Raw genomic sequence first — 26,580 nt, 5'->3', positions numbered from 1 at the left:
CAGTCTTGAACGCCAGTCCATGGAATAGTGTCACCCATATTCAGGGGTCTTCCCACCGCATCTAACCTAATCCAAATGTTCCCTCATAGACATCAGAGTTTTGTCACCTTTCAGGTTCACATCAGTATTAACCATCACAGCGCCAAAATCTGAACTAATCATCTTCCACCCTCTGCTTCCTGTGCTGTAGGGTTGGATAATTCATTAAATAAAAACAAGAGACCCTAAGGTAGGTATATCTGAACTCAAATGAGTAGTGAATAACATTTTTAGGATAATTTTGCTCTCTGTGATACTTGGAACATTCTCCAATGGCAGGTAACATGAATTTATCTGAAATTCAGATTCAACTGGGCGTCCTGTGTTGGACAATAAGTCAAAGGGATAGCAATGGCATCTCCAGGTACAGAGCAAAGCTAGACGCCTTCTTTCCCATGTTGACATTACAAATGGATGCCTATGACATCCTTAGGCTTCCTATGTCTTTCTGTATTCACCTTTAAGATAAGAGAATCAGCGTCTAATTCCCAGGTTTCATTTTTCTCAGGTTTATGGATAAATGGTCATAGGGTTGGGGGTGGAACAATAAAATTTGGACTCAGTATTCTCCTTAGGAAAAGGAAAGGGAGAATGGATAGGTATAGGATATTAATCAGAAGAGTTATCCACTATGTGTACGTGTACGTGTGTGTGTGCGCGCGCGCACGCTTGTGTGTGTGTGTTTGTGTGTGTGTGTGTTGACCACACACATCCTGCTTAACTTCGCATTCTTAGACATAAGCCTCACAGCATTTTCGTCCATTTCCTTCCAAGTCAGAAGGATCCCAGAAACTCAAAAGAAAAAAAAAAAGAAAAGAAATGCCCAGAATCTTTGCGTAATTCCACAAATGAGTTGTCCTTGTCACTAGAGCATGGGTGTTTACATCACATTTCACTCTGGGGGCAGCTAATGCCTGGCAGACAGCTGTGTTGGCACTACCATCTGTGGAAAGGCTTAACCACAGTGGGGGGATGCCCCCCTACTTCCTTGAATTCATTCAAGTGAATTCACTTCTGATAATCCCTGTCCTTTACATAACCACAAACAATCATTAAAACTTGCTGTTGTACCTCTGGGGACAGCGGCACATTGTCTCCACGGTCTTTCAGTTCTGTGTTTGTGGACTCTGATCCACATGACGCAGACCCAAAACTGCTCACACAGACACCCTCCAGCATTTTAAGCAACCATCTAATCTTAGGTACCGTTGAACTCTGGGCTTTTCTGTCTTTAGCGTTCATGGAATTATACCTTTTCTTCTGTAAATAGAAGCATCCCCCACAGAATGACCTCTCCCCTCTCGGCCTTAAATTGCAAGCCCACGGGTGTGCACACACGGGGATGACAGAGCAGGGCTCCGCGGAGGACAAAGAGAATCACGGAGGCTCAACCAGGGTTAGGCAAAGGATGTGAACCAACTCAGCTTTATCTCACTTCTCATTCTGTGGGTTTGGGATAATACTTTTGTGGGAGGTGTCTTTGCATAGGAGTCCCCCCTCATCCCTGGGGCTGCTTGCCTTTTAGATAGACTTCCTTGTTTATCCTGAAGTGGGTAGATGTAATAGAGAGAATAGTGGGGGTGGGGGGTGGGTAGTGCCCGGAAAAGGCAAAAAAAATGTTTGGAAAGCCTATCAAGTTAAAGAGCTAAATTTCCCCTGAAAAAAAAAAAAATAACTTAAAATTATCTAAAATTTCAGTGAGTGTCCATTTATATATAGACATGACAAAAAAAGAGTTGTTTGTTTGTTTGTAGTTGTTGTTTTGAGAGAGGATCTCCTGTAGCCAAGGTTAGCCTCCTATTCACTATGCAACCAAACCTTAAAATCCTAATTCTCCGGCCTCTACTACCTACATGCATATCATAAATATGCAGTACCCTACCCATTAAATCAGGGCTCAGGATTGAACCTCAGACCTTGGACCCTACTCTACTGAGCTACATCTCCAGCCTCCCAACCCCCCAGCCCTGCAGAGTAAAATTTTAAGCACATAATTTATACTTTAGCATACCTGTGTGTACAATGTGGAAGGAGAGGCCTGGGTGAGTCAGACCAATCCTTGGGTTTGCTGCTTAAATGTAAGGTTTCGTGAACTGTCACATGCTCTCCGGAGTCAGCGTCCACCTCCGCTGTGAGGGGTAACACTGGGTCCACTCACATCCACTCAGATCCAGGGTCTACGTGCATACCGTCTACTTTCCACTACAGAACACTCATCTAATTGTCCTTCCATTCATTCATGCCTGTCACCAGACGTAAGTCTGGAAGTACTGAAGATGTTCACTTGGACTGGCTTTCTCCTCTCGCTGGTCCTTAATCCCTGAGCATCTTCGAGATGAGCTGAGAATTCTTGGAAAACTAAGGTCTCGGTACAGAACAGAGATGGAATTTTACCAGTTCTAAGTCTTGAAGGGTCTAAAGAATTATTTAGCTCAGTTGCCTCTTCTCCATGGACATTCTACCAATCGGACAAACTCTGATTTTTTTCAACCACTGTGAGAAGAGGGTTGTCAATTTCCCAAACACAGTGAAGTACACTGGCTACTAACATTATAACTCTATGGACTGCTGTGATGACAGCTCCACGCATTAAGAGAGAATCTGGCGGGTGAAGAAGATGTCTCAGTGGGTGAAGTGCTTGCTGTTAGTGTGAAGACCTGAGTTCTGATCCCTAGCGCCTATGTAAAAAGTCAGGCAAGGCCACACCTGTCTGTAACCCCAGAGACAGGACGATCCCTGGAGCCCACTGGCCAATCTAGCCAATCGGTGAGCCCTAGATAGTGAGAGACCTACTTAAAAAAAAAAAGTCATAAGATGCAAATTAACAAAGAAGACATCAGAAGTCAACTTCTGGCCTCTAGACATGTGCACAGGACATGTGCCCCCACAAAACACATATGCACATGCATATAACATATACCGGGCGAGGGGTGTGGCAGAGAAAAAGTAAAACCCCCAGAAGCTATGGTGAAACTCACTTTTGCAAACCCCTGGGGATGGGGCTGGAAGGTCTCTGTGTTGCAGGACCCTTGTTGATTCTGCCTTTCTGTGTTGCCCTGAATGGCTGTACCTTCAGAGGCCAGTGTGGCCCTCCTAAGGCTGAGTCCTTTCTATTCCCAAACTGAGCTGGTACACAGCTGGTTTTATAGCAGCCTGCATGTCCTCTGCCCTTCATTCCACTTCAGCTGGAAAACACTTCTCCTGTTGCTGGTGATTTCAACCCAACACACTGCCTGTCCCTTCCCAGCAAGGATGGTGTTTCTCTAGCCACCTGCTGGTGCTCTGTCTTAGAAGAGCATTGTTGAGGATGCCTCCTTGTTTTTAGCTCATCATTCAGGGTTTCAGCTAGACTCCTGATAGGGCTTATTTCCCTGGGAAAAAACATCCAGTTCAGTTACATTGTGAAAGGCCTGACTGCCAGCCTGGTAGCTTGGAGCTCTGTCAACCACTTATACCTGAAGATTTTTCTTCAGTGACCTGTACAGTGTGAGTTCCCCCAAGGAGTTACAGGGAGATTAATAATCTTGTAGCCAAGGTTTTTCTTCCATCCAAGTCTTCGGCCTCCCTGGAATCCACAAGTCATAACTAGGTATCATTTCCATCATGTGACATTGTTGACTATAGAAGATGAAGCCTAGAGAATCTGAGCCTCCTCCTGGATTGCTTTGCTTTGAAGAAAACTCAGCTGAATGGCACTTAGGAGAAATCAGTTAACTGTGACTGGGGTTGGGGAGATGTCTCAGTGGGTAAAAGTGCTTGCCCCACAAGTATGGAGACTGGAGTTCAAATCCCCAGATCCCCAGATAAAAACCAGATGTACAGCACAGCATCTGTGACCCTGGGACCCCTATGGAAAGATAGACCAGAGACGGGAGGAGTTCCAGGCCGTTCACAGCACAACTGGCCTGGTGCACACAACAGAAAACAAAGGGCCTTGTCTCAAACAGGACAGACAGCTGAGGTTGCCCTCAACCCCACACCTGAGTTATGGCATGTGAACACCTGTACTCCACACACAGACACACATGCACGCACACACATACACTCACATTCATGCACGAAGAAAAAAATCCAATTTACAAAATGTTTCCATATATATTGGGTTTTTTGGTTTTTTGGTTTTTTTTTTTTTTTTTTGGTAACCTTGTAAATTACCAAGAATTGTTTCAATTTCCATTTATGGCAAATGAAAAGGGTAGGCCTGAACTCCACTTCAAAGACTGTATCACTATTTCCTTCAATCCTCTTTCCCTTAGACTATGAGTCAGTCAGGTTTCATTTCTTGGAGCATGGTTTTAATAACTCAGGATTACAATTGGATCCCCATCTGCATACCTTACAAACAAGTCCTCTTGCTCAGGAAAAGGAAGCACACATGTTTCTCAGTAATCATCCTAGGAAATGTGAGTGTCTCAAATGCGGGAAGAGACTCTGGTTTACAAGGACAAGGACAAAAAGCCGGACCTTGTGGGAAGGCGCTGTAGAGCATGTTGTGCTGGGTCTTTGCCTGTGGACAGTTAGATTCAAGCTGCTGCCAATTCCTCCTGACTGACATTCTTTCCTGACTTTGAGACAAGGCCTCTAACTCACCATTCCCCTGTCTCTGATGGAATTACTGGTGTGTGCCACCATGTCAACACAACCCAATCTGAGACCTATTTAAAATAAGGGTAAAATGAAGGTAACCTCTGACCTCATGCTAGCTCCCTAACTCTTGCCTTGTACAAATGTGGTGTCTGTATCACAACTTTCTTAAGAGCAAAAGCAAGTTTTTCAGTCACATCCTCCAAGTGGTCATTCTAGAAACAACTATTGCCAGGCGTGACATCGAGCCTAAAAATGCTAACAGCATCCACCAACCCTCAGAAGCCTTCAAGGCTCCATGCTATGTGCAGAATCAAGAGCGACCTGGAATCTCCAACTCTCAGGATCTTCCTTCAAGGGCTCCTTCTATAATGCATCCCCTCACGTACCCAAATCCCAGGCCAGCCAGGACCTTTCCAGGTTAGGGTGAAGGTGCTGTTCCAGAAGGTTCACGTACGTACTTTGAATTCTGATAAATGTAGCCTGTCTTAGTTAGAGTTTCTATTGCTGTGACAAGACATCATGACCAAAAAGCAAGTTGGGGAGGAAAGAGTTCATCACTGAAGGAAGTCAGGACAGGAACTCAAACAGGTCAGGATCCCGGAGGCAGGAGCTGATGCAGAGGCCATGGAGGTGTGCTGCTTACTGGCTTGCTTCCCCTGGACTGCTCAGCCCACCTTTTTATAGAACCCTGGACCAGCAGCTCAGGGATGGCACACCCACCGTGGACTGGGCCCTCCCCCATTGATCACTAAATGAGAAAATGCCTTACAATTGGATCTCAAGGAGACATTTCCTCAGCTGAGGCTCCTTCCTCTGATGACTCTAGCTCATGTCAAGCGGACACACAAAACCACCCAGTGCACAGCCCAATAGTTCTCCAGATGAGGACCCCGTTTTCGTGCTCTGGTCAGAGGCAGGGATGCCGTCTCATGGCACTGCCACCCATTTTCTCCTGATTTCTTCTCATGCTTTTATTATTATAATTTTAACATGTTTGAATATTTAGTTCTGGAGTTATTTTGTTTTCATGTCAAATTAGGATTTATTTTTATTTCCTCAAAAATGAATGTCCGCCAACCTCTTTCCAATTTGGACAAACTGGTAAGCGATGTTTTTATCTTACTTCTTGAATTTTCAGTCCTAAATTATTAATAAGGTCAATCATTTTTCAGATTGCTTATTAGTTACTTTTTCCTTAAACCACTACCCCAAGTTTTCTAGCAGACTGCTCATCTTTCTCTGAAGAACCACTTTGAGACACCCTCATAACGCTGGCTCCTGGTCGCTTGTGCTAGAGATATTGGCTCACGGTTTGCCATTGTGCTGTTTTGTTTTGTGTGAAAGCTTAAAATATTCATAAAATCACTCTTTTCAAACATTCTCATTGTATATTTTGAACATGGGGTTATGCTAAGAATTTTTTTTCTATGAAGAGATTGTAAAAACACTTTTCCTATGTTTTCTTCAATTACTTTTATCATTATAAATTTAGTGCTTTGGAATCTTTGGTCCTGGGGGTTATTTTAGGTTTTCATGTACAATTAAGATTAATTTTCATATCTCTGTGAGTTCGAGGCCAGCCTGGTCTACAGAGCGAGATCCAGGACAGGCACCAAAACTACACAGAGAAAACCTGTCTCGAAATCAAAAAAGGAAAAAAAAGAAAAGAAAAAAGATTAATTTTCATTTCTTTAAAAATAATAGCTCGCTATGCTACCTTCATTATTTGACTAAACTGCTCCTTAAACCTACCTTGAGAACTCTTTATTAACTTTAAATTTTACATTTTCATATAAAAAACAGTCTGACAATTATTTTAATCCTACTGATGTTTACATCGTTTCTTTTCAATAGCTACAGAACATACAAGAGTGTTCTATCCCTGAGAAATAGGACAGTAAGTATCTTAACAAAGATAACTTAGTCAAGCATGGTGGTACACATGCTATAATTCCAGGACTTGAGATAATGAGGTAGAAGGATTGATGCAAGCTGGAGGTTAGCATGGTCTACATGTGGAGTAGCCTTGTCTACATCTGGAGCCCCACCCCCAACACACACACACACACACATACACACACACACACACACACACACACACACACACACACACACAAACACATACATCCATTCCTCAGCCTAGCAAGAGGAAAGTTCTGGAATGGGGATGCTGACACTGTTTTTTAAGACATCTATTGCCTTCTGGAAGAAGTAAGACATGTGTGGCTTCCAGCAAACATCACATCCACTTGTGAGTGATGTGAGTGTTCATAACTGAATTTACAGGCTCAGCACACATCTTCTCATTTTCAATTTTAATCCCCCATCCACACTGCATTACAAAACAAGCTTCCAGCTTCTGAGAAGAAAAGCCAAGCAACTTACTCAAGGCTCCAGGACTTGCCCAGCCATTCTTATCAGAGAAATAGATTTTAATTTCAGTTACAGTTGGGTGAGTAGTAAAGTTCTTATAATGAAATTAGGAAGACTATAACAAAAGGCTTGTGTTAATGTCATGACTGATTGTAAAATGTACTCCTTTGAATGTTTGCTGTTTTCTCTTCTGTAATCTTGTGTGTGTGTGTGTGTGTGTGTGTGTGTGTGAAAGAGAGAGAGAGAGAGAGAGACAGAGAGACAGAGACAGAGACAGAGAGACAGAGAGACAGAGAAAGATTATCAGATTTTTCTTAATGGGAATTACCACGAAAAAGCCAAGGCTGCTACTTCTCCACACTCCCTCCCACCTGACCTTCCGTTCATTATTATTATTGTTGTTGTTTGTTTGTGTGTGTGTGTGTGTGTGTGTGTGTGTGTGTGTGTGTGTGTGTGTACACACATGTATGAGCAAGAGTGTATGATGAAAGGGGACGTGAGAGTGCCATGAGAATGTCTGGAGGTCAGAGGTCAACTTTGTAGAGTTGGTTTTCTCCTTTCACCGCTGTTTGGTCTCCAGGAATCCATTTCCCACCATCTATCTGAACCATCTCATCTATCTGCTGAGCACATGGCCAGCCCTGGACCTCCTGCTTCCTCTTTCTCCAGCACCTTTCTACCCTTTTGCTGTGACATGAGAGACGACACACAATATCAAGGTCATATAAGTGACTCCATTCCTGTTGGTCAGGATAGGTAGCGCAGGCTGGCTTCGAACCATCTGTAAAGCCAAGAACGATCTTGAACTTCAGATCCATCTGCCACTACCTCCCAAGCACTGGGATTACTGGCTTGTGCCACCATGCTCAGTTATAAGTGAATTTTTTAAAAAATAAAAATCATGAATTTTTAAGGCCTGTGAGGTAAAGTGTGGTTGGTATATCATTTTATATTTACTTGAGGAAGGACCAAGGACAAACAATTGTAGAAGTCCATTGTTTTTCTGGTGGTCACCAAGGGAGTTCATTTGGTAGATAACTTTTGGGCTTATGCTGGTTTGGGCAAGATTTCTCATCCTACAGTGGAAATAAACTAATTGTTTCAGCCACTTATGGTAGCAGCACACACTTCTGAACCCAGCACTTGGAAGGAGGATAAGGAGTTCAAAGCCAGCCTGGGCTACACAGTGAGTCTGGACCAGCCTGAACTACATGAGATCCCATCTTGAACAAACAAACCTAATAAATAAAATACAATTTAATCTTTTCAAGCATGGTTGGATTTTAAGAGAGTCTGCACCATTGTGCGTTAGATACAGCCAAACAACTGGTAATTTTAACAGGCTTCCCAGACGAAGCTCTCATATACTAGTCAGCTGAACTTCCCGGGCAGATGGTGGTGGCCTGCCTTGTCCTGGATAGAACTCATGGCTTTCAGCTGGAAAACCTAGCATTTGAGACTGAGAAAAACCATCTCAAGTTACATGGTGAGGAAAGAACAGAGCCCTTTTGTTTCTAATATCGGCTTCAAGGACGCTCTTCCTTGTTTATCTTTTCAGGAAATGAGATGTTGAAATCAGAATATTCCCCACAGAGTAAACCACAGCTTAACCACCAGAGCTGGAACCCTAAAAAAATCAAACAACAGTTCTTAGCTTACCTGTGAAGCTCCTGTCTTCACAGCCCAGGTGAGCCTTTCTCCAGTGCTCCCCAACCACTAGCTCTGTTGAGGGGTGGCAGTGAGCAGCGATGGGACCCAGGGCAGTCCCGGCAGCCTCAGGTCCACTGATGCATCAGCAGCTCCGGCCAGGTTACTGCCTCTGCCTGCAAACCCCAGGACACACCCCCTGCAGGAGGAAAACAAAGATAGTTTCCACTCTCTCCTCCCTCCTCTCAGAGCCAACATCGGAGCTGGTAAGACAAAGAGTTCAGACACCAAAGACTTACTGCTTCTGCCTCCAGAGATGGGAGGCTCAGCTCATTAGCTCCAAAGGGGACAATATGTTCTTGGGCGCGCAGATAGGACCCTACAAAATGCCACTCCCTCGGGCGCTCCTGTCCAGCTTCTGGACACTCAGGAGTCACACCTCATAGAGCTGAAGGAATGCAGCCCTCCCTGCGGAAGTCCACAATGACTGGAAGCAGGTGAGTTCTGCGGTAGGGCAGGTAAGACGTTTTCTTTTCCAACCTCGCTCAAGGCTGAAGAATCACCATACCGCTTTCCTGGATGAAGGACTCCCGACCTCCTGTGGAAAAGCGTGGACTGGGCACCTACAAGAGAGGATGGCAGGGACATGCCAAAGGTGAATGGCATTTAATAAGGATTGGTTTCCTATCTAAAGTTTCATCTGATTTAAAAACTGTGATGGGTCGGCTCTCTCGCATTGATGAGCACACGGGCTCATGAATTGCTTTGTGGTAAAGTAACTACAGATGCAAACAGCTATATCTAAATCACTCAGGTAACATTCTGGGGACACAAATATACTTCTCCAAAACGTCAACAGAAAAGAGGAAACTATGCCCCTGAACTCGGTGAACTTCCTCATGCTGTTTTGCTTTTTTAAAAAAAGCAAATGCACATTCTACAAATGTCTTCAGGTGGTTTACAGTACAAACAGAAGAACAACACAGTGTTGGGCAAAAATAAAGAACCATGAAGTGGGAAAGTTATAGATAAGTACATGAACCATATCAAAGGCAAAGTTTAGCCAGATGTGTTAGCTAATGCCTATAATCTCAGCATGTGAGATGCAGATGCAGGAGGATTGCTGTGAGTTCAAGGCTATATAGTAAGCTCCAAGCCAGCCTGAGCTATAGCATGAGAGCCCCACTCCCATATATATATATATATATATATATATACATACATATGAATATACATATTATACATATATGTCTTGTATACACACACACACACACACACACACACACACACACACACCATGGTGGCGCACATCTATAATCCTTAAACTTTGGGGGTAGAGCAAGAGGATCAGAAGTTCAGGGTCAACAGTGGGTATATGGTGAGTTTCAGGCTAGCCTGTGCTATCGAGTGGATACAACCTCAAAAACAAATAAACAAATGGATAAATAAATGGACATTAAAAAGGCAAGATCAAAATCATGCACATGATAATCAGAGTGACTATTATGTTTTATAAATTCAAAACTTCACTCTAGGGACAGAACCCCTAAGATCTGTAAGCAGAAGGGAATGGTTTATACACTTTGTCTACTGAGGTAGACTGTTCTCCTCCTCAGTAGAGGAAGTCTCTACCTTGGGAAGTAGAAAACTAGTCTAGGAGTGTTAATTTCAGGGGATATATCTCTGAAAGCGGGCCATATTGCCAATTAGAGTCGACTTAATTTCGTATTAGAGACCATCAGGGTGATGAGGTATGTTCTCAGCATGGCTCTTATTTCCTAAACAGTTGGACTGCTTCACCCATATCATAAGCCTTCACCCAGCCAATCTAGATCCGTCACGATGGAAACTTAGCAGGAGAACGGAGCCCATCTGAAGAGCCCCCCGCTATCAGAGGGAACCAAGCATTGTTCCCTTGTCTATCTACCAGTCTAGGGGAAAGAAAACTTATAAGTGAATGGAGGTAATGTCATTCTCTTCTTATTGCTTTCCTGCAGAGTTCTGCCTGCTTCCAAACCAATCAGTTGTGAATGGCACCAAGTTTCCACTCAGTACAAATGGCTGAGGACGTCTAGAAATACATCGTGCTGTGCCACTGGTCCCATACCCAGCAGTCTAGAATTATAGAAGACATTTCTTTTGCTATTGTCTAGACTATAAAATGCACGGCTTGCAGAGGCACCTGACTCCCTGACATCATCATGTCAAGATGCTCATAAAATGGGGCTAGCCAGCTGTGGTGAGGCACACTACAGTCTCAGCACTCAGGAGGCTGAGGCAGGGGGATTACATACCTTTGAGGTATGAGTGAGTCCCAGGCTGACCACGGTTAGATATGAAGACCCTCTGAAATAAAAATGTACATACAGAAGTAAATAAAATCGCGTTAACAGGCTACAGGTTATTTGGACAGGACAGTGGTGACTGTGACATTGGACAGTAGTGATGGAGGGCGTGGGGAAGTAATGGAAGGACAGATGGAATGGTCAATTGACAAGGGGCTGAACATGACTAGGCTGGAAGCTCAGAGGGCAGGTCCCTCACTCACCTCTGCTTTGTTGATCTCAACCACGTCTTAGGGACAAGTGTGTGGCTCTCGGCACCAGTGGGAGCTCCACCACTTCCTTTTAGACCAAAAGCCTGTTAGAGGAGTCTAGAAAGTGAGACAAGCAGTGACCTTTGGGGGATCTCGTGACTCCATTGGTTTGGGAACAAGAGGATATGCAACTGAACCACTAAGGATACTTGACATTTTTAAAATCCCCAAATTGAAATAAAAGGGGGTCAAGCTGTGTCCAATATTTAGGTCATTTCAGAAATAAGGTGCATTTTTTAAACAAATGACTCACTAATAAGCCATTTGTTTATTCCTTCTGGTTTCCTCATAAAAGCCAGTTAAGACATGAAGCTGGATTCCTTGGTACTTCCTGGTTAGGTTGCGGGGCGTGATATAGACAGCACACAGGACGGAACAGAAGGAAGTGGTGTGGCTATGGTCCTGGGACGGCCCTCGGTCTTACCATTGCGAGTCCAGACCTGGGTTAACCTACAGAGGCAGGGCTGAGGACCTGTGCCCGCTAATTTGTAGAATACTCCACTGACTCTAAAATGACACACCTGGCCTGAACAGGAGCTAAGTGTTCACCTGCGTTCCAAAGGCAAGCTAAGCAGGCATTCACATGCTCTGCACCTCATAGGTTTGCATTCCACAAATTCCACACACAAAAAAAGAGAGACCTAAGATGAGGAAGAGCTTGGAGCCCCACTGACTTCAGCTGCTGGGTTGTGTTGTCAGACTGATAGCTTTTGCTGGGTGTTGCTATCCAACGTAAGACCAAGGCTATGCAGGACTACTGTGGTGGCGCATGCTTATGATTCCGGCATTTGGGAGGTGGAGGCGAGAAGATCATGGGAAAAAAACATTATATAACTAGAGGACGAGGTCATGAAACTATGGGAACCTCTGCCATATCAGAGACAAGCACACCGATCACAATCGTGGGAGCTGACCCCCGAAGAGCAACTTAGGACAGAGTCAAGTGCTACGCCCTTCACCCCCGTGACTTACTGAGAACTTACTGTGTACCATATACCAAATAATTGTTCTGAGCAGCTTCCATGATGGCGATTCCCACTGTTGCTCCCATTTTACAGTTGAGGAAGTTGAGGCACAGAGCGGTTGAATAAATGATGAACCAGGAAGCCATCTCAGCCTGACTCTGCTCATGCTGTTAACCTGCACACTACTGTTTCCCACAGACAAAGAAGGAAGGCAAGCAGAAACATCTAGCCCATGCTGAACAACAAAGGCCCAGGGGAGTGTAAACACAGGTGCTGAGCTGGGAGAGGACTGTTATTCTGAGCCTCCTGTGCTAAGCTGGAGAGCCATGCACAGCTTATAGAGTCCATTTGCTGTTTCATTCAATAGATCCAGGGTCCTGAGTACGCTGGGAGAGCTAAGCAAGATGCCCATCTACCGATCAATTCAGAATGTGCTGCTGACAGTGTTGGGGACTACAGAATAAATGAATCATTTCCTCCCTCGTCCTGTCTCTGTGTGTGTGTGCACACGTGCACTTGTGCATGTGTGATATGCATGATGTATACACGTGTGTACACACGTATGTGCAGGTCAGAGGTCAATGCTGGGTGACTTCCTCATGTGCTCTCCGCCTTCTTTGTTTGTTATGTCAGGTCTCTCGCTGAGCTTAGAGCTCACTCATTTGGGGTGGACTGGATGGCCACTGGGTCCCGGGAATCCTTCTGTGTCTGCCTGCAGAGCCCTGAGATTACAGAGGAACGCTGGCTTCTAATGTAGATGCTGGGGATCCACACTCAGGTCCTCCGTACAACAAGCATTTTACCGCCTGGGCCGTCTTCCCACACCCTCTCTCTGTCTTTAGATTGGAAACCACACAGCACCAGACAGTCTCTCCAAGCCCACAATATCCTCCTGAGGTCACACAAACAGCATACACACACACACACACACACACACACACACACACACACACACACACACAAACACCGGTGTCAGCACACAAACCCTGTGGTCCCACTGTGAGCAGCATTCACACAGGCTTAAACTACGGCAGAGACAATTTCATCCCACTGCAGCTTACAAGAAACCTACTTTAAGCAAGAACACTTCTCAGTAAGACACACACACACACACACACACACACACATATACCGCCTAACATGACACAGCAAAGTACAATAAACAAGACTTGGAAAGTTTGCTGGGTTCGAGACTGACACAGGAAAGTAAAGGGACATTCCCAAAACTCTTCCTTGAACTAAATAAGCCTGATGCACCTGTGAGCACCTTTCTCCGGCATTGTGGCTTTGCCCGTGTGCTTGTCCTCAGGAGGACAAATGTCTGGAGGAGATGTGGTCAAGGTTAAGACATGGTTTTTCACTTCTCTCCGGTTTCTTTGAGCAAGCCTCAGCGTGACCCCAGAACTTCAGAATGTCTGACGCTAAGAAAAGGGAGCCACCTAGTGGCGAGGACTCACATTGCGGCAGAAGACTCCACCTATTTAAAAAGTCAGTATAGCTGTCAGACTACCTAAGGGGGGAAACAGAGGGATGAGGGCAAGCCGGCAGGCCACCAGGGAACCGAGAGTCATAGCTGGCCTGTCTAGTCTTCAGGGAGGGTAGTCTGTTTGCAGCACACATTGCCCATTCATCCCGTTTATGTCTCCAACACACATTCATGTTAAACATTACTAGATAAGAGACATGGTATATTAGGCCCTGGATTAATAAAACAAAACAAAACAAATCCTACAATTACTACCTTCAAAGACCTTATAGTGTGGTGGAAAACTGGTCCAGCAACAGTCACTTAAAATCGTCAGTAAAAATCTTACACCGGGAAGACCATAGAAAAGGCACATAAATGAATCCTAGAGGGTAAGAGGAAGAAATGTCTAAACCACAGACCTCAAGCTGGTACCCCGAGGGCCTCATCTGGCCCACAGATGTGTTTTGTTTGGACCACGCAGTGTTTTTATAACTTAGAATTAGTTGCCTATGCTTAAACGTCACACGATTTCACACGAAACCCCAGATTTCACATTCTTTTAGAAAACTGAAAGATCCGATAATTCTAGTTCCATATTCCCTCAGGGTGACGTTCAGCCAAGCTATGCAGAAATGTGCGTCCGAGAGCGCTTTCGTAACAGCCGATAATTTGCTTATTTCAGTGAATTGTGCTGTTTCGTGTAAGTGAGATAACAAACGTCAAAATCACAAAAGCATATTCACGGCAATGTAAGTTTCACTGCCTGCCATGTCCCAACCCATAAAAGTGTCTTCTTTGCCAGGAGGGTATGACACAAATGTTCATTCCTCCCTCACAACGTATGTCAAAATTAATTTTATGTAGATTCAAATTTTAAACACAAAAATATAAAGTGTGAATGTGTTAGAAGGAAACACACAATCGTTACGTCACTGATGGCTGCGTTAGTTACTTGGCTGCTGTTGTGGTAAAATACCCTGACCCCCATGCCCCACTCCAAAAAAAATGTCAGGAAGGAGTTTATTGGGGCTTGAGCTTCCAGGGGGATAAAGTCATCATGGATGGGGCATAGCTGATGGCTATGATAAACGGCACTGGCGGCAGCGCTGGTTACCGGCAGAAAAGTCACAGGCCACGGCCACGACTACCAGAGTTACAAAGAGCTTTATTAGAAAGAAGGAGGGGAGAGGAGGGAGGAGAGCCAGGCCTGGAGAGAAAGGAAGATGGCGGGAGCAGAGCAGAGAGCAGGGAGCAGAGAGAGAGAGAGGGTGGGGGTCCATGTCCGGCTTTTTAAGGCGGGGATTGCGTGACCACGTAGTCGCCAGCCCATGTTGATGATGTAAGATGCAAGACCCCGAGCTGCTCACATGTACAGGATCCTAACAATAGCAGCAAGTGGCAGGCAAGACGGCGAGAGCAGGAAACTGAGAGATCGCGTGCTCAACCACAAACACAGGCAGAGAGAGCAAAATGGGCGTGGCTGAGGCTTTAAACTCCCAAAGCCGGGACCAGAGACGAAATTCCTCCATCTCCAAACAGCACCCACCACCAGCTGCGAACCAAGTGTTCAAATGCCTCATCTATGGCCACCATTTCTCATTCAAACCACCACATTCCACTCCCTGCCCCCTGCCCAGGCCTGTAGCCATATCATAATGAAAAATGAGTTTAGCCCAGCTTCAAACGTTCCCATAGTCCCTCACAGTCTCAATACTGTTTCAAAGTCCAAAGTCTCTTCTGAGACGCATGGTGATCTCTTAATTACAACCCTCTGTAAAAATCAAAAAGTAAGTTACATACTTCTAACATATATAATGACAGAATATACAATACCGAGAGAGAGAGAGAGAGAGAGAGAGAGAGAGAGAGAGAGAGAGAGCGAGCACCCGGCATGGTAGCACATGTCTTTAATCCCAGTACTCAGAAGGCAGAGGCAGGAGGATCTCTGTGAATTCAAGGCCAGCCTGGTCCACAAAGCAAGTTCCAGGACAGCCAGGTCTCTGTTACACAGAGAACCCCTGTCTCAATAAACCACAAAGAAAGAAAAAAGAAAGAAAAAAAAAAAAAAAGAACTGGAGACATAGAGAAGAATACAGGACTCAGAAGGGCAAACTCCAAATCCTGTAGTTCTGTGTTCAGGCTTGGATGGCTACACCAGGTTTATAGCCTGCAGCACACATTTGTCTCTTAGGCTGGTTCCACTCTCTGTGCACAGGTCTCCTTGGAAGACAGTTCATTGCTCTGGCATCTCAAACATCTAGGGGTCTCTAATGAAATCCAGGCTATACTTCCAGAAGGCCACACAATGGCCTACCAGGGCCTTCTGCCTTCACAGGGCCCTCATGCAGGGATTCCCCTGACACGCAGTGCCTGGCCTTAAGCAGCTCTCTGAAACCACAGAGGAAGAATCCATGACCCTTTAACGCTTCCAACCTGCATGCCTCTAAAGCTAGCTCTACCTGGATAATACTGCCAAGTTCAGCTGCTATCACAGGACGGACTCTGCCTCCTCGAATCACATTAGCAGTGGTGATTTTATTCAAATGCTTTCTAAGAGCAGAAAACTCTTTAGGTTCTTCTCCAAGTTGGAAACTTGGCTGTTGTGGAATATTATTTTAAGATGAGTTGTATTTGTTTATGCTGTGGAACATTTGCTTTAATGATGCAAAGATGTGTTGCATTCCTTTATGTTGTGTGTGTTTAACTCTGTGAAGCTGTGTTACTGTGTCTGTCTAAAACACCTGATGGTCTAATAAAGAGCTGAACAGCCAATAGCAAGTCAGAAAGGATAGGTGGGGCTGGCAGGCAGAGAGATGATAAATAGAAGGAGAAATCTGGGAGAAGCAAGAAGACAGATCAAGGAAGGAGAGAGGAAGGAGGAAGACTTCAGAGGCCAGCCACACAGCCACACAGCCAGCCATGGAGTAAGAGTAAAAGTAAGATATATGTAAGTAAGAGAAAGGTAAAAGCCCAGAGGCAAAAGGAAGATGGGATCATTTAAGAAAAGCTGGATAGCAACAAGCCAAGCTAAGGTCAAGTATTTATAAGTAAGAATAAGCCTCTGTGTGATTTATTTGGGAGCTGGGTGGCTGGTAGCCACAGAGTCAAAAGAGCAAAGAGCCAAAGAACTAAAGAGCAAAAACTAACAACATCACTTAGCTGGGTGAGGTCTTTTCTCACAGTGGAGAGCTGGAGGCCTTTCCTTAATGACACAATCCCCTTAACAACTGCAGCCTCTCTAACTGCACATGCCTGGGCTACAACATTAGGTTTCCTAGTGCTCTTTTTTTCTTTTTATACTTCTTCCTGCCCATTTGCTTCTTTTTACTGTAGACCTGCGCGCGCACACACACACACATACACCAGTGATAACTATGCCCTGGAGTCAACATCATGCAGAGTCAACATTATGCAGAGTAACACATTTCCTCCATCGAGGCCACATCTCTACAACCTCTCCAAACAGCACCACCAACTCCCCAAGGTTCAGAAGCTTGAGCCTATGGGAGACATTTCTCATTATCTCTCCACCACTTTTCAACACTGGATTAATGACATTTTCCATTTTTATTTGTGTCTGTGTGTATGTGTACATGCAAATGTGCGTGAATGCAGCTGTGTAGAAGACAACCTTGAGTGTTATCCATCACCTTCTGCCTTGTTTGAGACAAAATTCCTTGTTTTTAGGGTGCTGTGTATGCCAGGCTAGCTGGCCCATGAACTTTCATGGATTTGTCTGTCTCTGTCTCATACCTAATCACACACACAGAGAGACACACACAATAATAATAATAATAATAATAATAATAATAATAATAATAATAATAAATTAAATGAAATGGAAAAGAAATCTTGCCTAGAGTTCTACTTGCATATCTTTAAAATGATACCTATGTAAGGAAGTATAATATGTGAAGATTGGCATAACCTAAAAGCCTATTGGTAGATATAGTGGATTGTCTTTATTTATATACATGGAAGGCATAAACTCTTTTCATTTGCTTATCTATTCTAATCAATTAGCATTTTAAAGTTGTTATCACAATGTAACCCAACTTAAGCAGATGAGCACAAGCTGCCACAATGAAAATCTGGCATTTCTTTCTGGTCTAGTCAACAAAAGACATACAAGCTCATTCTTGGAAACCAGAACAGAGGAGGGCCAGTATGTAATAAATACATAAAAAATTAGCAGTCTTCTGGTGTGTTAGTTCATCTGGTGCTGCTATAATAGAATGCCCGAGATTGTGGAGTTTACAAAGAAGAGAGTGTGATGAGTGTGATAGTGCACATACATAATCCCAGCACTTTGGAGTTGGAGACAGGGGAATCGGGATTACAAGGCTACCCTGGCCTACTTAAGACCCAGTCTCAAAACCAAAAATGAGATGTGGAGGGTTGTTGGAAGCTGGGATATCTTCAATTGAGTGACCACTATCTGTTGTGGTCCCTCTTGCTGTACTGCTACAGAAGTATCACCAGAAGGGGAAGGGGAATGAGAGTAAGAAGTTAATGATGTAGCCTTAAGACGTTGTGATTGGTCCACTGATAAGGGCGGGGCTCCTGTGACTTTATGCTGGAATAAAAGCATACCCACACCAAGATTTCACCAGGATTCAACAAATTACAGGAGAAGTCAATTCTTTACTATAAAATACTAGAATCCTTTACTATAAAATACTAGACTAGTGTAAGATAAAGATAGACTACACTCAACTATGGGCTTTGGTAGGTGCGCTAAATGCATTTCCAACTTAATGATATTTTCAAATTTCAATGGGTATAATTTAAGACACAATCACATTGCAAGCTAAGGAGCACCACCCCCTTTGTGTGTGTGTGTGTGTGTGTGTGTGTGTATGTGTGTGTGTGTGAACAGATGCTTGATCATGTGGCAAAGTCATCTATTTATATAGCTATATTATTGTAACTTCTAAAGTAACAATGTGAAAAGCTGACAAAGACATCCAGAATACTTACAACATTGTTGGTAGCATTGTCAAATAGTACAACTACTTAGGAAACAGTTTGACAATTTAAAAAATACATTAAATAGATACACGTCATATGATCCACTGATCCTATTTGAAAATGTTTACCCAAGAGAAAGGAAAACAATACATCTTCACAGAGATTGATATGCCATATTCATGACTCTGTCGTTAACAGCCAAAACATAGAAAAAATACAGATGTCTGTTAGTAGGTGTGATGGTTACTGCCGTCAAGTTGACAGACTCTAAAATCACCTGGGAGACAGGGGTTATCTTCATTATGTGATTGACGTGGGAAGACCTGCCTACTGCGGGTGACACCATTCCCTGGCTGGGATCCTGTGCTCCCTAAGTGAGAAAGATAGTTGAGCAGCAGCATGCATTCACCCCTCTCTGCTTCCTGATGAGGGGTGCAATGTTATGACTAACTGCTTCAATCTCCTGCTGCCTTGACCTCCTAACCAGGATGGACTGTCCCCTTGCCCTTGGTTGTGAATAAACCTTCAGTTGCTTTGGTCAGGGTATTTTCTCACAGCAATAAAAATGAAACTAAGACAGCTGGCCAAGGCATAAATAAATCTAGAGAGAGAGATACAATGGAATGCTACCCAGGAAGCCCTTGATTGCTTAGCAAGACATGTGGGCCTGTAGGAGATCATAAGGACCTTATGGCATGTGGGAAAACAGTGCTGTGTAAATGCACAGGGTTACAGCCCCCTGGTTCTAGCCTGGATTCCTCCAGGATCTCCAACACTCACCACCTACTCTGGTTCCTGTTAACTAAAGATGCCAACTGTGCTTATAGTACCTCAGTTTTATTCCATACTACCTAATATATTCTATCAGTTGGTTTTCTGGTGCTGTAATAAGACACCATGACCAAAATCAATGTATTGCAGAAAGTTTATTTGATTTCTAGCTCCAGAGGGATAAGAGTCCATCATGGTGGAGAGCTGCAGCAGCAAGAGACAGACATAGTGGCAGAACAGGAAGCTGAGAGATCAGATCTTCAAATGCAAGCTTGAAGCAGAGAGAGCAAACTACAAGCAGGGCTAGGCTATATAATCTCAAAGCCCACCCCCACTGATGCCCTTCTCCCAGCAAGGCTGCATCACCCAGATCTCCCCAGACAGTACCACCAATGGGGAGCCAAGTGTTCAAATACTCAAGCTGGGGTGGTTTGAATGAAAATGGCCTCCATCGGCCCATACAGAGTGGCACTATTAGGAGGTGTGTCCTTGGTGGAGTAAGCGTGGCCTTGTTGGAGGAAGTGTGTCACTGGGAGCAGGCTTTGAGGTCTCCTATGCTCAAGCCAGGCCCAGTGTCTGACTCTCTTCCTGCTGCCTGCCAATCTGGATGTAGTACTCTCAGCTACCTCTTCAGCATCATGTCTGCCTAAATGCTACCATGCTTCCCGCCATGACAATAATGGACTAAACCTCTGAACTATAAGACAGCCCCAATTGAATGTTTTCCTTTATAAGGGTTGCCATGGTCACAGCATCTATTCAACAGCCATAAAACCCTAACTAAGACAGAAGATGGCGAGGGACATTTCTCATTCAAACCACCACAGAGGATGAGCAGCCCTACACATAAATCCTAGAACCTAGATCAGGCCCCATGATGGAAGGAGCTGATCATTTAGCAGAGCAAACAGGAATAAAAATGAGAACAGTAGCAGACGTTTCTAATGCCTGTCCTTGTTTATACTGAACCAACATAACGAACAGAGGAGCCACAAAAACATAGGAGCTTAACCAAAGCCTTACTTACAGTGTGCCACATTTGCTGGGCTTCTCTTGCTCACAGCTGACATGAGGTGAGGCAAGATAGCCAATCAGCCCTCTGATGTCAGTTCTGGAGACTGCAGGTCTGCTTAGGATTCTCCTGTGGCTCTGACAACACCAGCATGGCGAGGTCACATGTCCACTTTTAACCTTCAGCCAGACATACATTGCATTCAGCTTACAGCAGTGCCACATGTAAGTCAGTCTAACTTCTCTTAAAGCACATTCTTTGATTTGACTTCACATCAATTATTCACTCTTCAGAGCAGACTCTGGTGGTGACTATTCTCAATCTCAGTGCTTTATTTGCACATTTTGTAGACCCTCATTGGCAAGGCGTGACCACTCATACTCTGCACTGGTCAACTAAAGATCTAGTTGTAGTTTGTCAGGGATCAAGCTCTTGAACAAACCCTTAAACGAAAACCCATAAAAAGTTGGAGATCTTTTGTGGAGGCATAATCTTATCTTTAAGGAATCCACATTCTCTTTCTTCGTGCCCTTGAACATCTGCTCACCATTAGGCAGCAGGCCAGGGATGAGGGTGCATGTCATTAACTGTGGGAAAGAGGACTACAGTGGCCCATCAAATGCTTGGGCATGCTGGCCTGGCCAGATAAAAGCATGTCTAATTTTTCAAGCACTTAGGGTTCCTCAGAACTAGAGGAGGGGCCATATATTTATTAGAAGGAGTCAGCTTGAGCACTTACGAAGTTAAGAAGTTTCATGGCCTCCAGCCAGCACGCTGGAGACCCAAGACAGTGATGTGTCATTCCAGTCCAAGTCAGAAGGCCTGAGAACTCAAGGAAGCTAATGATGCCATTGTGACTCCAAGAGCTGGCAAGGAAAGCCAGTGCTTCAGACTACAAAAGAATGATGTTTCTGTTCAAGCATCAGATGGCAGAGGTTCTCTTTGAGAGGAGGCTGGACTTCTTGGTCAATCATGGCCAACTGCTTTGATGAGGCAGATGTAGGTTTGCCTACAGCAAGATCGAAGTATAGTTTACTCAATCTCCCAATTCAAATGTCAAACTCATCATTGAAATGTCATTCAAAAGTCCATCCCAGAGATATATTGAATGATGTTTGGCTAAAGACCTAGACACTCCTATTGTACACAGAATTAACCATTTCACTAAGCTAAGAATGCACCAACCAGCTGGCTCAAAGGTATGCAGTCTGAGCCTCTAGATTTTTCATGCAGCTCTTATGAAATTACATGTCAAAAAATGGTAATTTTGTGGAGACCCATCACTTTAGCCAGCCAGAATCAAAAGAAAATTGATTAAGAATTAGGTAATTCACAGAGGTCACCAATGGGACAAGAGTCGGCTGCTCTTTATCAATGGTCTTTAATCATTTCGACTGTTCATAGCCCCTATGTCTCCCATGACCTTGTCAGATGCTAGATGATTTACCTTAAGACAGGAAGAGCCAATACTAAGTCCTTCTGTCTTCAACAGTTATGGCTAGCTAAAGCAGTCACCATCACCAGATCCTTCAGGCTCAACCAACACACACCATCACTTTTTTTTTTTTTTTTTACTGTAAATTGATATTCCTGAGTTCTCCAAAGCCTCCTTTTAGCTTAACCACTTAGGATGGGGAGTTGTCTAAATTAGGGTTTCAATTGCTGTGAAGAGATACCATGACCACAGCAACTCTTATAAAGGAAAACATTTAAATGGGGTGGCTCACATTTTCAGAGGTTTAGTCCATTATCACCACAGTGTGACACGGTGTGCAGGCAGACATGGTTGCTGGAGGAGGAGCTGAGCATTGTTACATCTTGACCCACAGGCAGCAGGAAGTGGTCTGAGACACTGGGCATACTTGAGCATATATGAGACCTCAAAGCCCACCTTCACAGTGACACACTTCCTCTAATAAGGCCACACCTCCTAATAGCGCCACTCCCTTTGGGGGCCATTTTCTTTCAAACCACCGCAGGAGTACACTGAGAGTTACTACTGTCTTCTTGTCCTTGGGACACTGTAATGATTAGGTATAATTGGGTGTGGTGGCTCAAGCCTGTAATCCCAGAAGTCTAGAGACAGAGACAAGAGGATTGAAATTGAAAAGTAGCCTAAGCTACTTAGAGAGTTCTGGCCCAAGCCAATATACATAGCAAGAGCCTGTCTCTTAAAGGAAAAAAGGGAGCTGGGGAGAGCACCCAGTGGGTAAGAGCACTTGCTATGGGATTATGAGGACCTAAGTTCAAATCCTCAACATCCATGTAAAAGCAAGGCATAGCTTCACATGCCCACAGAAACAAGTGGATCCTGGGAGCTCACTGGCCAGCTAGCCTCATCAAAATGGTGGGCTTCATTTCAGTGAGAAACTTTGTCTCAAGGGACTATTTCAGTGTGATAGAGCAGGGCTCCCAATGTCCTTCTCTATGCACAAATGGTGTATGTGTGTGTGTGTGTGTGTGTGTGTGTGTAAAATAAATAAACAGAAGTAAAGAAGGGAGGAGTGGAATAAAAAAGAAACGATCAAAAATACAAAAAATCCATTAAATATTATATATATATATATATACATTTTATTTTTATGTATTTTGAATGGTCTTTGAGAAAGAGTATAATGATTTTTAAAACCAGGTTTCTATTCTGAAAAACAAGAAAAAATTGCCCTTTGTAGAAAATGTGACATTTCTTGAGGTCCCCCTTCTCTGTGGTAAGAAGGGTGTTCACCTCCCTCCACGTGTAAAAATGCCTGCACTTGCCCCCACTCCACCCCAGGGTCTGACTCATGGGACCTTCTGAGCAGCTCCTTCAGCTGCTATCCCACAACAAAGGCCACACTTCCTCCCCAATCCCTCTTTGCTAAATCCTTCTTCCTTGGAGACACAAATAGCCTTTGAAATAACTGAGGCCAATCTACTAATTTATTTCACCTCCCAACTTAACATTCACCCATGCCAGGAACTTGGCATGTATAGTCTTCATTAACTCTCACAAGAAAGCACCTGTGGTGGGCTCTATTTTTGCTTCCACTTTACAAATAATGAGAATAGAGCTTTGGAATGTTGGCCAGCTCACCCACGGTCATCACACTGTGAATGGAAAATCTACTCGGGCTCCTGAATTAATTTACCGGCAAACCATGGTGAGATGTGTATGTTTAAATTTAGAAATCGCAAGTCATAAGTGTGCATAAAGCAAACTTTACAGTAAGTCTTAGGTCATTTCAAAAGATGACAGTTCAGCATTCATACAATGCCATCAAAACAGTATTTCTGGGTCTCCTGACCCAAGAAATGTCCCTATGTAGTTTTTGTTGGGGGTCTCAAGATGTAAACTTAAATCGTTGTTTTAGATTCTTCAGATGAGTTCAGGGTGCTGGAGAAATGGCTCTGTGGTTAAGAGTACTTGCTGCTCTTGCAGAGGACCTGGGTTCCACATCCAGCACTGACATGGCAGTTCAAAACCCCCACAGCACCAGCTCCATGGGATTTGATGCCCTCTTCTGGCCTCCACGGGTACTGCACATACATGGTGTACATGCATACATGCAGACAAAACACACCAACACACAAAAGGTAAATATATCTTTTTAAAGTGAGAGGGTTGAACCTTTTGAGAAGGAGGCAACAGAGTAGTTCTCAAGTCTAAATTCTTTGTACCCTATTAAAAATCAGATAGCTGAAAATAGATTGGATTTAATTTAATTAATTTCACTTGACCCCTGGTGGAAACGAGGGTGGAACTGGAGAAATTTCAGCTAGCCTAAGCTAAACAAAGGTGACTCTCATTCTCAGGAGCATACAGATTAGTGAGAGGTGTGGGCATGTAAACAGTCCTGGTATAGCAGCCTCTCCTACTGTTGCAGGAATTGGTCTTGAAAAGCATGTCTGTCTAGGCCATTTCATTAGCCCCCCAGTGCTCTGACAGTGTAGCTTATGAAACTGCATTGAGAGGTCCCATTTGTACTGTTACAGCTTCATTTTCTGTAGCACGATGTCAGCAGATGTCCAAGGAACATTGAACACCTATCCACAGGAAAGTGCTGTAAACTGGACCCATTCAGCCAACCCCATCCCACTCCCCATTTCTTCTCAGAGCACCCCCCTTTCTCTCCTGTGCTAACATGAGAAGCAATGCACAGCAGGTGTTGTGAGGTATCCACCAGAGAAGACCACTCAGACATGGGTTCAAGCCAATAGAAAGTCATTGTTAGCTGGCTAGTGACTAATACTGGGTATTTGGGATCCACGTGCAGTCCCAAGATTTTCTTACAGTGAGCTTTTAAGGACAAAACCACACCCTGGGTAGACACACCTCAGTTAGCAAGAACAGTTAGCCAGAAGCAGAACCACAGAAGCCAAAAAAAACAAGGTTGGTACATTTAGGGACTTTCCCAGAAATATGGACCTTGATGGATTAGACTTTTATTCTTGTTTTGGCAGGTGCTAAGGTCTACATCCTGAGCTCTTAGGTCAGGATGGTGCCTCAGTGACTCTAATGTGACATCAGTTGTGCTAAGGTATGAGGACCTGTCACACAGGGCTAAATCCAGGGACAGTTGCTAGGTCTGAATTCCATCCCATCCACCAGCTGGTGCCACTAAGCATGGCATTCCATCCCCTCAAAGCTGAGTCACCGTCAAGAGTAGATGGGAGGGTGCTGGGGGGATGGCACAGTGCTCGCTGCACAAGCATGGAGACTAAGTTAGGATCCCCAGGTCCCATGTCAAAAGTCTGTCACTGTGCTGGGAAGGGGAGATGGAGGGTCCTGTGGGCTTGCTGTGCAGGCAGGCCAGTGAAGATGCTGAGTTCCCGGCTCAGATCCCAAAAAGGTAGGGTGGGGAGTGATTGAGGAAGGCACCCAACGTCAGCTTTTGGCCTTCACATGTGTGCAAGTTCACACACACACACACACACACACACACACACACACACACACACGATAAGATGATATGGACAGATGATATGGACAGTACTTGGTCACCAACTAGCATATAATAAATCAACATTTCTGGGCCAGGAGTGATGGCCCAGTGGCTAAGATGCCTTGCTACTTAACCATGAGGACCAGAGTTCACGTCCTAGCACCATGTCTCAGGCCTTTCAGTAACCCCTGCTCTGAGGGACGTGACACCCTCGTCTGACCTCCATCCACACGTGCACAGGTATACACGCCATGCACAGGTGTACACACTGTGCACAAGCACATACAGACACATAAATAAAATAAACAGTTACAAAATAAAAAAAGTCATTTCCTAGACTGTCTCACATTCTCTGTCCATTTCTTTGAACATCTGAGCTATTAAATTGCGAAGACTCCTGCCTGCGTGGAGTTTTCTTCCTCTGTGAACTTTGCCCAACTACTCCAGCTCCTGGGGACACTGACCACGTTGACTTTGGACACAGGCCTACTAGACAGACTCCAGCAACACCCGGGGGTGTTGGTGGGTGTGGTCTGAGGGGATGGGAAGACAAGCAGCGTAACGCTGCTCTTGCTCGCCTAGACTGACATGGCTACCAGAGTGATCCATAAAGGAACCCGTATTGTACTTCCATCTTACCCCCTTCCTTCCCTAGTGTTTAGTTTCTAACTACGCAACCTGAGGTGAGGCCAGGCCTTGGTTGTTTTATCTATAAAATGAGATGTTTCCTGGGAACTTCTGAATAAACATCTACTTACCTCAGATAAGGGTACCAAAAACAAATCAAGAAACCAACACCACCAAAGTCCAACTTGGCAAGCCAATGAGTTCCTGGGCTTAATTACAGAGTGTGCATGAGGGGTTACTTACAGGAGTGTAGGGGGACCCCAATGCAGTCACATCCCTGGAAAGTGTCACTCAAGCATGAATGATGACTTACCCACAGCCATGTAAGTGTCGTCATCCCTTCCAAATAGCCTCACATTCTATATACTCCATTGCCTCAAGACCACGAGACCAGGAGACCACATGCAGCTCAGACCGAATTCTGCACAGCTTAAAAGGACATATAGGAAGCAGCGGTTAGAATCTCAGGCGAGGTCAAATGACCATCCACACCCCCACCATATGAGAGAATATGACCAGGCCCTGTCTTGAGGAGGATTTGCAATTAATCACAGCTACTCTGGTGTCGACGATAATGTCTGCTAGGCTTGGAGGATAGTTTT

General features: G+C 44.4%; 1 protein-coding gene across 1 annotated transcript in view; it reads right to left on the bottom strand.

The window, feature by feature from the left end:
- Adgrf1 (adhesion G protein-coupled receptor F1) overlaps positions 1 to 8,852 on the bottom strand; it is a 48,876-nt gene extending 40,024 nt beyond the window's left edge. The window contains exon 1 of the mRNA XM_059281712.1: positions 8,659 to 8,852. The gene's annotated coding sequence lies outside the window, so the exon portion shown is untranslated. The remainder of the gene's footprint in view (positions 1 to 8,658) is intronic.
- Between the last annotated feature and the right edge of the window lie 17,728 nt (positions 8,853 to 26,580).

This window comes from Peromyscus eremicus, chromosome 16_21 (genome assembly GCF_949786415.1).
Source record: "Peromyscus eremicus chromosome 16_21, PerEre_H2_v1, whole genome shotgun sequence".
Taxonomy (NCBI): Eukaryota; Metazoa; Chordata; class Mammalia; order Rodentia; family Cricetidae; genus Peromyscus; species Peromyscus eremicus.
This window is presented reverse-complemented; position numbering and strand designations above follow the sequence as displayed.